The sequence below is a fragment of the Hyalella azteca genome, unplaced genomic scaffold, assembly GCF_000764305.2.
Source record: "Hyalella azteca isolate HAZT.00-mixed unplaced genomic scaffold, Hazt_2.0.2 contig609, whole genome shotgun sequence".
Taxonomy (NCBI): Eukaryota; Metazoa; Arthropoda; class Malacostraca; order Amphipoda; family Hyalellidae; genus Hyalella; species Hyalella azteca.
In genome coordinates, this window is record NW_025930951.1 from 1004 (window position 1) to 16895 (window position 15892).

Genomic DNA, 15892 nt, shown 5'->3' on the forward strand with positions numbered 1-15892 from the left:
ACCCTTCGCTGCTTGCCTGATGATCCTCATGGGCGCCATTCATTCGGAACAACCCAACTTAATCATTCAAAAATTTCTTTTAAATTTATAATTCCGTCCTGTCAACTGGCAAATTCCCTGTTTGAATGTGGCCAATTTTTATTCATGAATTGTTTTCCTATAAAGATCTGCATGTTTAAACACTTCTTTTTTTGTTAATAAATGTGGTCGCTTTGCACGATCAAATCTCATATCTTTTGACGCCGTCTTTGCTGACAGTTTGACGTACGTGAGGCTCGATGTTATCTTGAGCCGAAGCCTGAAAGATTTAATATGCACGTACACTTTAATATATCACAAACCACTCTACTACTTACGTCTACACAACAGACGACGAACCTCGACCGGGTTCAATACAGCTTCCTTATTGCTTAGTTGAAGATCTTCCTTCTTAATCTACGTAGTCTTAGTTTTACTTTTCTGTACAGTAATCTTTAGGTGGCTCGGTATAATATTACTCATGATTACAATTTGATCTTAACCTTGGGTCCGCAACGCAGCGGCATCATTCTGATCAACGCAATAATGTTAAATAAAGGTGAACATTATAATCGGCTCATATTATGAAGGCATTAGCTCAACAAAGTTATGGAATAAACTTGGCTAGTATGTCAGCACTTATAGGCGAAACAACTTTTCACAATGAAATTATTACGAGCATAATTCTGTTGACACCTCTGATCAGTGTCGTCATTGTGCAAAGCTATAGATTACTCGATGTAACGATTTTGTGATAACATTATTAAATTCTAAATTCAGTCCTACTCGAACTTATCTCGAGGTGCAGCTTAATATTAATCTCGTATAATAAATGAAGAACGTTTACACGATTTCTCGTAGGCGATAATTTAGTATCTCGCTCATGCGAACTTTTTTCTTTGTAGAAAATTTAATTATAAAGATATACTATAAGATTTAGAGTCAGCTAAAAAGTGATATTGATATACTGAAGAAAACGTAGCATTTATCATGATACTATGCTGCATCATACACTATATATACTATATTTGGCAAGCTATTATTTATAAACGAGTGGGCGTGATAGTTAGCTCTGCGTATGAGCTTCATATGAAGTTGTTTAGTCAGCTTTCAGTTTATCACTTGAGATAAGGAGCTGCGTGATAAGTGCTTATCCCTCCATTGCAGGTATCAGGACAACACGTACTGCATCCAATAAAAATCATGTTATATTCATCATCAAAGTCTTCAAGTATATAAGGATTGATACAGATTAGAACCCAATTCTAAGCATGTTTTTTCCCATTCAGATCTCAGATCAAGGCTTAAGCAATTCAATGAATGTAAAAGCAAACAAAACTAATAAGAAAAACATCATTTCTCCATTAACAACCATTTTGAATTAATCTATAACCTTTGCAGCCACAATAACCAACGATGCAAGTAATATATCTTTATATTCAAAGGTGTTAAGATCAGGAAACTTCCGCAGCAGTAAATCAGGCTGCATTAATCAAAGCTTCGCTTAGAATTTTATCACAACTTCCTAATCGTGTGATTTTATTAAGCCAGTGAGACTTAAAGCTGTCAGCTATATCTTGGCAGCAGATTAAGCTGTAAACTCTTATCTTTACCAGGAATTGAGGTTACTCGCATCGTAATAAAAAAATGTACCTCAAAAATTATTCATCGCACTGATAATACGACTGATAAACGTGAGCTTTTCTTGGAATTATTTCTACTCTGGCACAACATTAAATTTTTGAATATGTACGATATGTAGAATATTATGCCACTTGCTATTTCCGCTTTTGTTTCCCTTAAGTTTAAAGCTGTAGTATTTATTTCGAAATTGGATTAAGTATTACCACAAAGCGACCATTAAACCACCTGGAAGCACCAGCAGGGGAAAAACAATGAAGGATATGCTATAAGCTTCAAATATACAGATTAAACATTCATTTCTTTATAAAAGAAGTGTAAACTACAAATAAATCGTAGACGGAATCTTTGTATTTCACATGAGAAAACTAAAAATTTCAGCGCGCCACGGTCTCGACACACGAACTCAGTTAATCTGCTAAAACTTCTACTGACGGTAACTTTCGTTTGGGTTATTTAGATACGATTGACACTGACGATGGCTGGTATTTCCTTTAAATTTGAATGAATTAAAAATTGGAAAACGTTGAACGCTCAAGAGAAATTGGTGGCAAGGTGAGTTTCTAAATTCTACTTTGATCATTTTGCATTGCAATAATTATTTTTACACAAACAATTATTTCTCGATTTATCGCTAATTCCCTGGGAATTTTTCGTCTCGTCTCGTTAAGGTCCACTTCTAAAAAACGATTCGGAGACGCAGGAATCTACTGAAGGGAGCTCCTGCGGACAATGGAGACCAGTCAAGTTTGACGTCATTTTCTGGAGCATTCCTATGAGTTACAAGCCTTAAGCAAAACATGTCCCGTTACTAGTGGGGAACAGACCGCACAGCTTAAGTTCTTACACAAAACCTGCTGATTTACATACCAAACCTGTGCAGGAAATTTACCCGAGACTTTTCTTTGAGCATTACACCGTCGCACGGAAATCGACAATGTGCCATCGTACAGAGATGTCAACTACTGCGGGCAAGACTTGGTGGCAAGGAAGAGTTACCCTTAAGTTTTACTCGCCTTAGGACACAGTTAAAAAGGCATACGAATGAAAAATTATCCGAGCATAAAAATTGCGAAACGTGCTCATTTTAAACCGTTAGTCATTACACATTAGGCCTTTGCGATTTTTTATTACTTTTTCTGTATTTAGCGTTATTATTATTGATGCTTATAGGAGATTATCTATTATATCTATTATATTATATCTATTACATCTATATTATATCTAGATCGTCGTTTTTTAATAGTTTTTCCGAGCTCAGACTCCATGAGCTCGCGCAGGTTTTTATACCGTTCATAGGAGATGGTGGGCGGTAACGGGAAGAGTGATCGAAGATCCCCATTTCCTTCGATCTGGTGCCAATGCTTCAACCAGGCTCGCTTCACATCGTTTGTTAATGTTTGTGGGTTATATTTTGTTTTGAAGAACTGGTTGCGTCGTTGTGACCTTTCTGATATGATTTTTCCACTTAGGGCCTTTGAGTTGCTTAAAAAAAAAACAATGCTTTGCTGTGGTCTTTTTGTCCCAGGTGTTTGTATAAAATAAGGGCAGTTTTCATAAAGTCCGGAACATTCTTGCAATACCGTTTGTGCATTCGTATTTCCCTCTTCATAAAACCTGTCAGACAAAATAAGGGATGAGCACCTCAGACCTTAATATACTGGAATAAGTTTTGGTGTACATAATCTGTTCTTGTGGAAGTTTTCCCCTCTATATCTTGTGAGGTCGAGAATGTTTAGCTCCCGATTGCTGATTTCAATCGTAAATTTTAATGACTCGTGTATCTTGTTAACTTTTTCTACGTAAGTTTTGAGATCATCCTCACCTGCTTCGCACAGGATGCGAGTGCCATCTCTGCATCTCCAATATATATAATAAGTTTCGGAATTTGGTCAACAAAGTTTCTCTCCAGTTATTTATATTGTCTTACTTGCCAGGGAACTGTTCACCCCAGTCATTCACCCCAGGGAGCTGTTCACCCCATATCCACCCTATATTCACCCCATATTCACCCCATAGTATACACCCCATATTCACGCCATATTTACCCCATAGTATACACCCCATATTCACGCCATATTTACCCCATAGTATACACCACATATTCACGCCATATTTACCCATAGTATACACCACATATTCACCCCATATCTGCTGCCGTCTTCTTGTCAGTGAAATGCCGTACGGGAAATACATTATATTCAGGACGCAAGTCACCATTATTTGTATGGCGTACACCATTTTGTATGCGTTTATACCATCAGTGACCGCGTATTTGCCTCACCACACAGAAATATTCCGTCAAACAGTCACATGTCATACAGCAGAACGTCGAGTTTAGAATTATTAATAAAATATAAATTCCTTGCCACACAAAAAAATCAATGACAATAGCGAGGAAAAATCTGCTGTATATATGAAGATTATACATTAGTAATAATAGCATCACGGAGCGATTCTTGAATAAAATCACGACATGACATTCAATATATAAACAGTCATGACTATATAAACAGGCGACGCATACAATGATGTGGATGATACGGCGCTTGATGTTAAATGATAAGAGCGACATCATCGCGTCTGCTGCGACATGATGATGTGCTGTACAGTGCACAGCGCGGCACAGTGCAGCATAACACAGCACGCCTGCTGTGTAACACCTGTCTCTTATACACATCTAGATGTGTATAAGAGACAGGATAAGGAGCTGCGTGATAAGTGCTTATCCCTCCATTGCAGGTATCAGGACAACACGTACTGCATCCAATAAAAATCATGTTATATTCATCATCAAAGTCTTCAAGTATATAAGGATTGATACAGATTAGAACCCAATTCTAAGCATGTTTTTTCCCATTCAGATCTCAGATCAAGGCTTAAGCAATTCAATGAATGTAAAAGCAAACAAAACTAATAAGAAAAACATCATTTCTCCATTAACAACCATTTTGAATTAATCTATAACCTTTGCAGCCACAATAACCAACGATGCAAGTAATATATCTTTATATTCAAAGGTGTTAAGATCAGGAAACTTCCGCAGCAGTAAATCAGGCTGCATTAATCAAAGCTTCGCTTAGAATTTTATCACAACTTCCTAATCGTGTGATTTTATTAAGCCAGTGAGACTTAAAGCTGTCAGCTATATCTTGGCAGCAGATTAAGCTGTAAACTCTTATCTTTACCAGGAATTGAGGTTACTCGCATCGTAATAAAAAAATGTACCTCAAAAATTATTCATCGCACTGATAATACGACTGATAAACGTGAGCTTTTCTTGGAATTATTTCTACTCTGGCACAACATTAAATTTTTGAATATGTACGATATGTAGAATATTATGCCACTTGCTATTTCCGCTTTTGTTTCCCTTAAGTTTAAAGCTGTAGTATTTATTTCGAAATTGGATTAAGTATTACCACAAAGCGACCATTAAACCTGTCTCTTATACACATCTAGATGTGTATAAGAGACAGTACTAAACCTGTGCAGGAAATTTACCCGGGACTTTTCTTTGAGCATTACATGTCGCACGGAAATCGACAATGTGCCATCGTACAGAGATGTCAACTCCTGCGGGCAAGCATGAGTTACCCTTAAGTTTTATTCGCCTTGAGGGCACAGTTGAAAAGGCATTCGAATGAGAAATGATCAGAGCATAAAAATTGCGAAACGTGCTCATTTTAAATCTTTAATTTCTAGGATCCTTTCCGGCAAACCTTACCAGGACAAATTATATATCATTGTGCGATAATATGAGTATTCATCATCTTTATCACAGCTCGTATGAAGCATTCATCACAGCTCGTACGAAGCATTCATCACAGCTCTAATTTAGCGTTCATCACAACTCTAATGTATCATTCGTCACAGATCGTATGAATCATTCATCACAGCTCTAAAGTAGCATTCATCACAGCTCGATGGGATCTCTTATCTCGACAGCTAAGGTCAAAACAAGATAAGAATGACACCGATACGTCAAACATTTTCAAGGAGTTAATAAATGGTATACAATAAGTTTCATGTGTCGTGCTCATAAAAAGGAAAATTTAATTAAAGTTTCTCTAAATCATGGCGCTCGAGGAGTAGTGACAAAAAAATTAGTTTTGTGTGGTAGGTATCTACATCTACATGGAGTTCTAAAGTTAAGAAAGTCAATTTATCGAAAGTGGAGGCGTACCAAGTCGCGAAAACGTTAATTTCAATAGAAGCAAAATGACTGCGTTAACAACTGGATGATCTCGCTGTTCGAACTAAATGGGAGTTGTTCAAGAAGCCAAAATTGATGGAAATAAACGAGTAATCGTTCACATTGATCAAAGATTATTCATAATGCAGAAATGCTTGATACGAACACGGAATTGTACACCTAAGTCATGAATTTGTTCTACACGAACGCACAATTTTATAAATAGCTCAGAAATTGTGCAAAAATTCTTCAAATGAACGCAAAATTGTTCACATGAATTTTTAGTGACTCGACTTCATATCTTGCACTAGAATTTCTCGTGAATGTCATAACCAATTTTATTAGACCTTCTAACTAGGTGATCATCAATCTCTGTAACTATGCGTAGCTAAATTACCCTTGAACTCTCCTACTTATTTCGGATTTAATCCATTTCGCTAGTGGATAATTATACGAATATTCATTCAGGAAATCTTGTCAATTTTCGAGCACGAATAACACTCGTGTAATTTCCCAATAATAAAAATTCAATTAATGATATACATAAATAGTTTTACGTTCTAACAGGGTAATTAAAAATTTTGGTTTCTGCTTAGAATATAGCACGGTCAGGGCTGAGACCGCCTTTAAGCTTTCTTCATGATGTCTCCGTCCGATTACTCTTCAACTAAATGAGATAGGCGTCTGAAATTTGGAATGACATTCCATATATTTCTTTAATTCACAGTTATTAAGCTAAATTTCGTATACTTGTACAACAATTTTTAACAGGAAGAAAAATTGTGCCCCCAGATGTTAGTGAAGCGCGCCACTTCTTTTATATTTTCGCGTCGTGTGTTATTTTAACCATTTATCCTGTACTGATCGGTGTGCCATGCTTTCTAAATATCATGTTGGTGGATAAATGCTCTTTTTATCTATGGGGGTAGTGAAAATTCCGTAGATTTGTCCAGGCTGCGTTGTCGTGCGTTGTAGTAGGGAGTCGCGGGAAGCCAATTAATCAACTAGCACTCCAAGAGACAAGTTTTCCTCCTCTCCCTTCTTCCTCACTCCACTTCTCTTCTCAGGTACTTTATGGTCCGTTCATTTCAGAGGACGCGGACGTTTCAACTGCAGTCTGCGTTGTTAGCTTGAGTGTCGTGATGGTTTATATTTGGACAGATAACAAACTCATTGTTACAGTGATGACATTGTATAATATTCGGGCAAGATTTGTTGACATTTGTATCCTGAAAAATATGTAAATTTAATTAAGCTCGTCGTAAATAAAAGTCACGCCTTAGTATGATAGCGGAAATATAATAATAATAATAATGTTATAAAATATGAATGAAATAAATTCATTAACAAAGCAATTTATTTTGAAATTCTCCTTTGCTACCACTTGAACAGTTATTTAATACAAATCATCAAATTGATTGATCCAGAATGTAGCATATTAAATTCCATAAGTATATGATGCTGTGCAAACATTGGAGCATTTATGCCGATCTCGAAATTTTCAATGTTAACAATTAGGAAATTTTCTTTAATTTCATATCAATCAATTACTGGAAAAAGATTTACAATGATAAAAAGTAGGCCTGTAACAATTATAACAATACAGCAATCTTTGGATCTTGTTTTTCCTCAGCTTTTGACGGTATTTTACAGCACATAATATTTGCTGGTAGAATGCGGTAAGGCAATGCCACTTGTATTGTGTACAGTGCTCCACGTAGTCATACGTGAGGGCAAGGGCATTGTAAGGATTTATTTATGTTACAAAATAGCGGGTATCCAGAATGATATATAGTTAGTAGGACAGCGGATCGGAGCTTACCACGAGTGTGGTATTTCATGTCCTGGTAGTTGACCATAAGACTCTTGTCTCTGCTGAAGTGTCTTTCTTCAGAGCTCACTTCTTGACCTATGTACTGTTAGATGTAATGCTGATTTTGTTGCTCATTAAATATATTAGTGTTGAAACTACCGTGACCTATTCTCCTGAGGAATAGAAATAAACAGCTGACTGGTAGAACCCTGTGAAGTCAAGACAGGCATCTCTCAGCATCGGAGGTGGAGGAACGATCACCGGCTGAAAACTGAGGACAATTTATGAATGGGTAGCATATCCTGTCAAAAGGTTAACGAAACACACGAACAAATCCAGTGCAAATATTGTCTCATCCCTGTAGTAATAAGTGCGCTTTTCACTGCAATATGACATAGAGAGTTCAGCCACGGAAAATATAGGCCACCAAGTCACTCAATGTTTCCCGCTATCTTCCAAGCTGTGCATCCCTTCACCCTCCTCCCATTCGGCGGGGTAGGCTGTAATTAAAGCAACTCAGCAGAGGGCAATTCAATGGGAGGCGGCCGTTGGGGACTTCATACTACACCCAACAAACGTTCCTACAATATCCTCAACATTTATGGTCACTTGTACTTGCAAAAATATTCCGAAGTCAACGCTGGAAAATCGTTTAACATTAATATTTTTACTGAAGATCTGTGGCCTATTAGGTTTATACCTACAGTTTATTGTCTGTCACTGAGAGGGAACAACCATCAGGAGATTGTATGGTACGGCATTTATTATAAATAATATGATATCTGCCTAAATTTTTGTATGAATTTAATATTTACTTGTGACAACGTGAATGAAATTTTGATTATTATTCCATGAAATGTTTCCATGGGGCGTATAGTAAACATATAATTTGTATACATACTTAGAAAATCCATTCAAATTTTCCCTCGAATTTCCAGACAATAATTCCAACAAGTTCATTCTAGTAACGGAAAATTAATTAACGGACGCTTTCAAACTGAATTTATTAATAACATTAATAATATGGACAGTATATTTTTCAAGTCATTGAGCCTTAGTACAGTATATTTTTCTGATACCCGACTGATAATTCGTCCTCATCTTATTACAATCATGTTTAAAATACTTTATACTATCTAATACCTTCGCTGTTTGCCTGATGATCCTTATGGGTGCCATTCATTCAGAACGACCCGACCTAATCATTCAAAAATTTCTTTTAAATTTATGATTTATTTCCTGTCAACTGGCAAATTCCCAGTTTGAAGCTGCCAATTTTTATTCATGAATTATTTTCATATAAAATCTGCATGTTTAAACACTTCTTTTTTCTTTAATAAATGTGTTCGCTTTACACGATCAAATCGCTTATCTTTTGACGGCGTCTTTGCTGTCAGTTTGAAGTACGTGAGGCTCTATGTTATCTTCAGCCGAAGCCTGAAACAATTAATGTGCTCGTACTCTTGAATATATCATTAACCACTCTACAACTTACGTCTACACAACTGAACAACGAACCTCGACCGGGTTCAATACAGCTTCCTTATTGCTTTGTTGAAGATATTCCATCTTAATCCACATAGTCTTAGTTATACATTCCTATACAGTCATCGTTAGGCGTCTTGGTATAATATTACTCTTGACTACAATTTGATCTTTAACTTGAGACTGCAAAGCAGCAGCATCATACTGATCTACGCAATAATGTTCTATTAAGGTGAAAATTATAATCGATGCGTGATATGAAGGCATTAGCTCAACAAAGTTATGGAATAAACTTGACTGGTATGTCAGCACTTATTGGGGAAAGAACTTTTCACAATGAAATTATTACGATCATAATTCTGTTGACACCTCTGATCAGTGTCGTCATTGTGCAAAGCTATAGATTACTAGATACAACGATTTTGTGATGACATTATTAAATACTGAATTCAGTCCTACTCGAACTTATCTCGGGGTGCAGCTTAATCTTAATCTCGTATAATAAATGCAGAACGTTTACACGATTTCTCCCAGGGGGATAATTAAGTATTCTTGCACACGCGAAGATTTTTCTTTGTGGAAAATTTAATTATGAAGAAACTTCCTTGATAGAATAGAAGATTTCTAGTCAGCTAGAAAGTGAAATAGCTCTACTGAAGAAAACGTAGCATTTATCATGATACTATGCTGCAAGCTATCATTTATCAACGAGTGGGTGTGATAGTTAGCTCTGCGTTCGAGCTTCATATGAAGTTGTTTTTCAGTTTATGACTTGAGATAAGGAGCCGCGTGATAAGTGCTTCTCCCTCCATTGCCGGTATCAGGACAACACGTACTGCATCCAATAAAAATCACGTTATATTCATCATCAAAGTCAAGTAAATAACGATTGATACAGTTTAGAACCCAATTCTAAGCATGTTTTTTTCCCATTCAGATCCCTGATCAAGACTTAAGCAATTCAACGAATGTAAAAGGAAAAGAAAACTACTAAGAAAAATATCATTTCTCCATTAACAACCATTTTGAATTAATCTATAACCTTTGCAGCCACGATAACCAAGATACAAGTAATATATCATTATATTCAAAGGTGTTAAGATCAGGAAACTTCCGCAGCAGTAAAACAGGCTGCATGAGTAAAAGCTTCGCTTATAATTTTATCACAACTTCGTAATCGTGTGATTTAATTAAGCCAGTGAGACCTAAAGCTTTATACCTTCGCAGCAGATTAAGCTGTAAACTCTTATCTTTACCAGGAATTGAGGTTACTCGCATTGTAATAAAAAATTATGTACCTCGAAAATTATTCGTAGTACTGATAATACGACTGATAAACGTGAGCTTTTCTTGGAATTATTTATACTCTGGCGCAACAATAAATTTTTGAATACGTACGATATATAGAATATTATGGCACTTGCTATTTCCACTTTTGTTTTTTTTCTGTTCAGAGCTTTAAGTATTTATTTCAAAGTTGGTTTAAATATTACTACAAAGTGATCATAAAACCACCTGGAAGCAGCAGCGGAAAAAACAATGAAGGATATGCTATAAGCTACATATATACAGATTAAACATTTATTTCTTTATAAAAGAAGTGCAAACTACAAATAAATCGTAGACGGAATCTTTGCATTTCACATGAGACTTGTTTTGTTAAAATTTTCAGCGCGCCACGGTCTCGACACACGAATTCAGTTAATCTGCTAACTAAGACTTCTACACTTGACAACTCTGCATGAAATATCTCGTAATATTCTGCATCGTAAAATGATTTGGACCTTCACTTGAGATAATTTCGTTAACGTCAGAGCGCGCAACGCAGCCTGATACATTAAATGTGAATGTCCACTTGAATAAATAATTAGCCGCACAAGATAACATCGAGCCTCACGTACGTCAAGCTGACAGCGAAGACGCCGTCCAAAGATAAGCGATTTGAGCGTGAAAAGTGACCACATTTATTAAAGAAAAAAGAAATGCTTTAACATGCAGATTTTTATAAGAAAATAATTCATGTATAAAAATTGGCCAGCTTTGAATTGGAATCTGCCAGTTAACAGGACGGAATTATAAATTTAAAAAAGTTGTTGATTGAGGAAGGCAGGAAGTTGAGGATGAGTGGGACCATTTTTAAATCAATAACTATTTCATATTTTAGTGAAGTTCCATTATGTTTTTTTGAACCTGGTAGAGCTGTTTCTAAGAAGTCTCAGCTAGCAATACGCAATAATGCTTCCATTACTAATTAATGGAATATATTAATAATTAATTGATTTAATTAATTAATTTAATATATAATATATTATATTAATATGAATATATTAATTATTAATGCCTATGATGAGGAGCTTAGGCAGCCGAGTTCAGCACGTCTTAATGCGAGACTAGACTATATCCTGAAATGTTTAATCCAGTAGACGTAGAAAATCGGACTAATTTTCAACTTTAAAAGAAAATCCGGAACGATACCGAGATGAAATGTCCCAGATAAAAAAATATTATGAGCTTAACTGTTTCCCGGAATTTTCCTCCTTTAACGTCCTAGGTTACTCTTCATGTAAAATTTAATTGATAGTTTTTTTGGATATTTTCAAAAAACATTTTGTTCTAAAGAAAGTGAAAAATATTTTCTAAGTAAAAATAATATGGTATATGTAAAGCTTTGCACAAGAGTGCAAATTATGAGACCCTGACAAAGCCCGTCCGCTTTTTACTGCCCGGCCGATTCGTGTAATGCGTTCACACGGGCCATAGATGTAGCATCAACTTACGTCTAGCTGGTCCTAACCGCCACTAATTTTCGGAGTATTTGGCCTCGTGTAGAGGAGGTCTACTGCTTCAGAAACTAATAGCAAGAGACGGCCAGCAGCTGCTTGCCTGACCATGTACCAGCCGCATGGTTGACTAATAGTGGCGACTGCTAAGATTTCTGTGGATTGCCGGTTTACTTGCACCTAACATGTGCTAAGCAGAATACTTGACCAAATCTGATGATTCTTTTATTGCTCAATCATTCTCTGACATTACAGTCATCATAGACTTTTATATGGTCTATATTCGTTTTGAAGTAATACATGATATGCATTATTGATTGAATTTTATTGTGTTCTTAATGTTTAACTTTGTATTCAAATCGCACACAACTTGAATTTAATCTGACAAAATTTCCTGTCCTACTCATTTCCAACGTAAATCTTCCGTAAACCTCAACCCATTTTTTACTTACGGTAACTTTCGTTTTGTTTTCTTTAGATTGACACTGACGATGACTGGTATTACCTTTAAAGTTGAATAAATTGAAAATTGAAATAAGTTAAACGTATAGAGAAATTGGTGGCAAAGCGAGTTTCTAAATTCTACTTTGATCATTTTGCATTGCAATCACTATTTTTACACAAACAATTACTTCTCGATTTATCGCTATTTCCCTGGCAATTTTTCGTCTCGTCTCGTTAAAGTCCTCTTCTAAAAGACGATTCTGAGACGCAGAAATCTCCTGAAGGGAGCTCCTGCGGACATTGGAGACCAGTCAAGTTTACGTCATTTTCTGGAGCATTCCTACGAGTTACAAGCCTTAAGCAGATCATGTCCCTTTACTAGTGGGGAACCGACCGCACAGCTTAAGTTCTTACACAAAATCTGCTGATTTACATACTAAACCTGTGCAGGAAATTTACCCGGGACTTTTCTTTGAGCATTACATGTCGCACGGAAATCGACAATGTGCCATCGTACAGAGATGTCAACTTCTGCGGGCAAGAGTTGGTGGCAAGCAAGAGTTGCCCTTAAGTTTTGCTCGCCTTGAGGGCACAGTTAAATAGGCATACGAATGAAAAATGATCAGAGCAAATAAAATGCGAAACGTGCTCATTTTAAACCGTTAATCATTACTCATCAGGCATTGGCCTTTCTTTACCTTCTCTGTATTTAGCGTTATTATTATTGATGCTTTTAGGAGATTATCTAAGATATCTAGATCGTCGTTTGTAATAGTTTTTCCTATCCCAGACTCCATGTACTCGCGCAGGTTTTTATACCGTTCATAGGAGATGGTAGGCGGTATCGGGAAGAGTGATCGTAGATCCTCATTTCCTTCGATCTGGTGCCAATGCTTCAGCCAGGCTCGCCTCCTGTCGTTTGTTACTGTTTGTGGGTTATATTTTGTTTTAAAGAACAGGTTGCGTCGTTGTGACCTTTTAAGATATGATTTTTTCGCTTAGGGCCTGTGAGTTGCTCCAAAAAACAGGTAAACAGGTTTGCTGTGGTCTTTTGGTCCCAGGTGCTCGTATAAAATAAGGGCAGTTTTCATAAAGTCCGGAACATTCTTGCAATACCGTTTGTGCATTCGTATTTCACTCTTCATAAAAACCTGTCAGACAAAATAAGGGATGAGCACCTTAGGCCTTAATATATTGGAATAAGTTTTGGTGTACATAATCTGTTCTTATGGAAGTTTTCCCCTCTGCATCTTGTGAGGTCGAGAAATTTTAGCTCCCGATTGCTGATTTCAGTCGTAATTTTAATGACTCGTGTATCATGTTAACTTTTTCTACGAAAGTTTTGAGATCATCCTCACATGCTTCGTTCAGGATGCGAGTGCCATCTCTGCATCTCCGATACATAATAAGTTTGGGAATTTGGTCTACAAAGTTTCTCTCCAGTGAATGTAGGTATACATCAGTTATCTCGGGTGAGCATTTAGACCCTTGGGCTAAGCCAATTTTCTCCTTATAGAATGTTCCATAATATTCCAGGAAGTTTTTTTTCTCAAGAATCAGCTCTAGGATTTTCCCGAAGTCCAGGTCACCGCAGTAGATGTGAGCGCGGCAGACACGGGAGCGCTGGCCGGCTCTAAAAGACTGGCAGAGGCACGTCCTTGGACTCCAGCGACAGGGAAGCTGCCGTGGGTGTACGTGTTGTGTTTGGGCTGCGCCTAACTACACTATCGGAAATGGCAGAACATCTTTCTTGCGCAAGTGGCATGAGATTGTTAGCGATGCTACCGAGTTGAGTCATATCTAAATCGGACTGAGCTCCTAGGACAGCTGATATGGGGGAAGGTAACGATTGTAAAAACTTGTGCCTGACTTATTCATCCCCTACTCCTACTTTAGACGCAATATTGCGGAGTTCCTGCAAGTAAGTTGAGGGACGCCCAGAAAAAGATTTGGAAGAGACCAGCTCCTCAAACAATTCGGGTTTATATTGTTCGTGGGCGACAATTAGCGCTCACTTAAGCGTATTACAGTTGTTAGAATCTATCTAACAACTCTAGTCTCTAGGTAACAACTCTAGGTATTCCATGGGGATACTGCTTATGGCATGACAGTATTTGGTCTCATCGTTAGTTATACGGCCTAATTCGAAAAACTAGTTTTTTTAGAACTAAAAACTACACGAGCATTGTGCCCAAAACTTGATTCATGAAGCGATCAAGTTTTCTACTGTGAAATGAATTTCTTCTAAGAACATAATTGAATTTTCATCTACAGCCTCAATAAAAGTATTGATGGCGCTAAAATAGCCATTCGACCTACACGTTTTTCAAGTTATAATAACTATTTAGATGTTATTATATTGTCTTACTTGCCAGGGAACTGTTCACCCCAGTCATTCACCCCAGGGAGCTGTTCACCCCATATCCACCCTACATTCACCCCATAGTATACACCCCATATTTACCCCATATTCACCCCATAGTATACACTCCATATTTACCCCATATTCACCCCATAGTATACACCCCAAATTATTAATAAAATATAAATTCCTTGCCACACAAAAAAATCAATGACAATAGCGAGGAAAAATCTGCTGTATATATGAAGATTATACATTAGTAATAATAGCATCACGGAGCGATTCTTGAATAAAATCACGACATGACATTCAACATATAAACAGTCATGACTATATATAAACAGGCGACGCATACAATGATGTCGATGATACGGCGCTTGATGTTAAATGATAAGAGCGACATCTTCGCGTCTGCTGTGACATGATGATATGCCGCGCTCAGCTGTGACATGATGATATGCCGCGCTCAGCTGTGACATGATGATATGCCGCGCTGTACAGTGTACAGCGCGGCACAGTACAGCATAACACAGCACGCCTGCTGTGTAACACAGCACAGCATCGGGGGGTGTAAGATGTGCAGCATCAGCACGGCAGCACCACCTGCAGCATACATATTTATCAACATATGATGATTATGAATAAATAAACATATGATTAATATGTATATGCAATACGGTACATATTAATGAAGCAAATATATGTATCCTTCCACTTAGTTGTCACATGCAACATTTCCCCTTACTTCTTAGCACACGACCTGTCCCTCCCAGCGACCTGTCCCTCCCAGCGACCTGTCCCTCCCAGCGACCTGTCCCTCCCAGCGACCTGTCCCTCCCAGCGACCTGTCCCTCCCAGCNTTCATCGAATTACAGTAGCCGAAATTTGGGACTTTGAGACACACTAAAGTCGCTGCATGACGACACGAAATGCGTGCGTGAGGCGCATGCGTCGCACGGTAGGCGCCGCATGCTGTTAAATAAACAATGCATAACAGTAAGGGCGTTGTATTGCGCCACGGAAGATGCGCGTGAGGCGCGTGTGTTGCACTTAAGGCGTTCGTGACGTCACGAAAGGCGCGCGCTACGCGCGTGCGTCACGAGGCCATGCGCGGTAGTCGCCGTGACTGGCGCACGCGCGTGTCACGACACGAC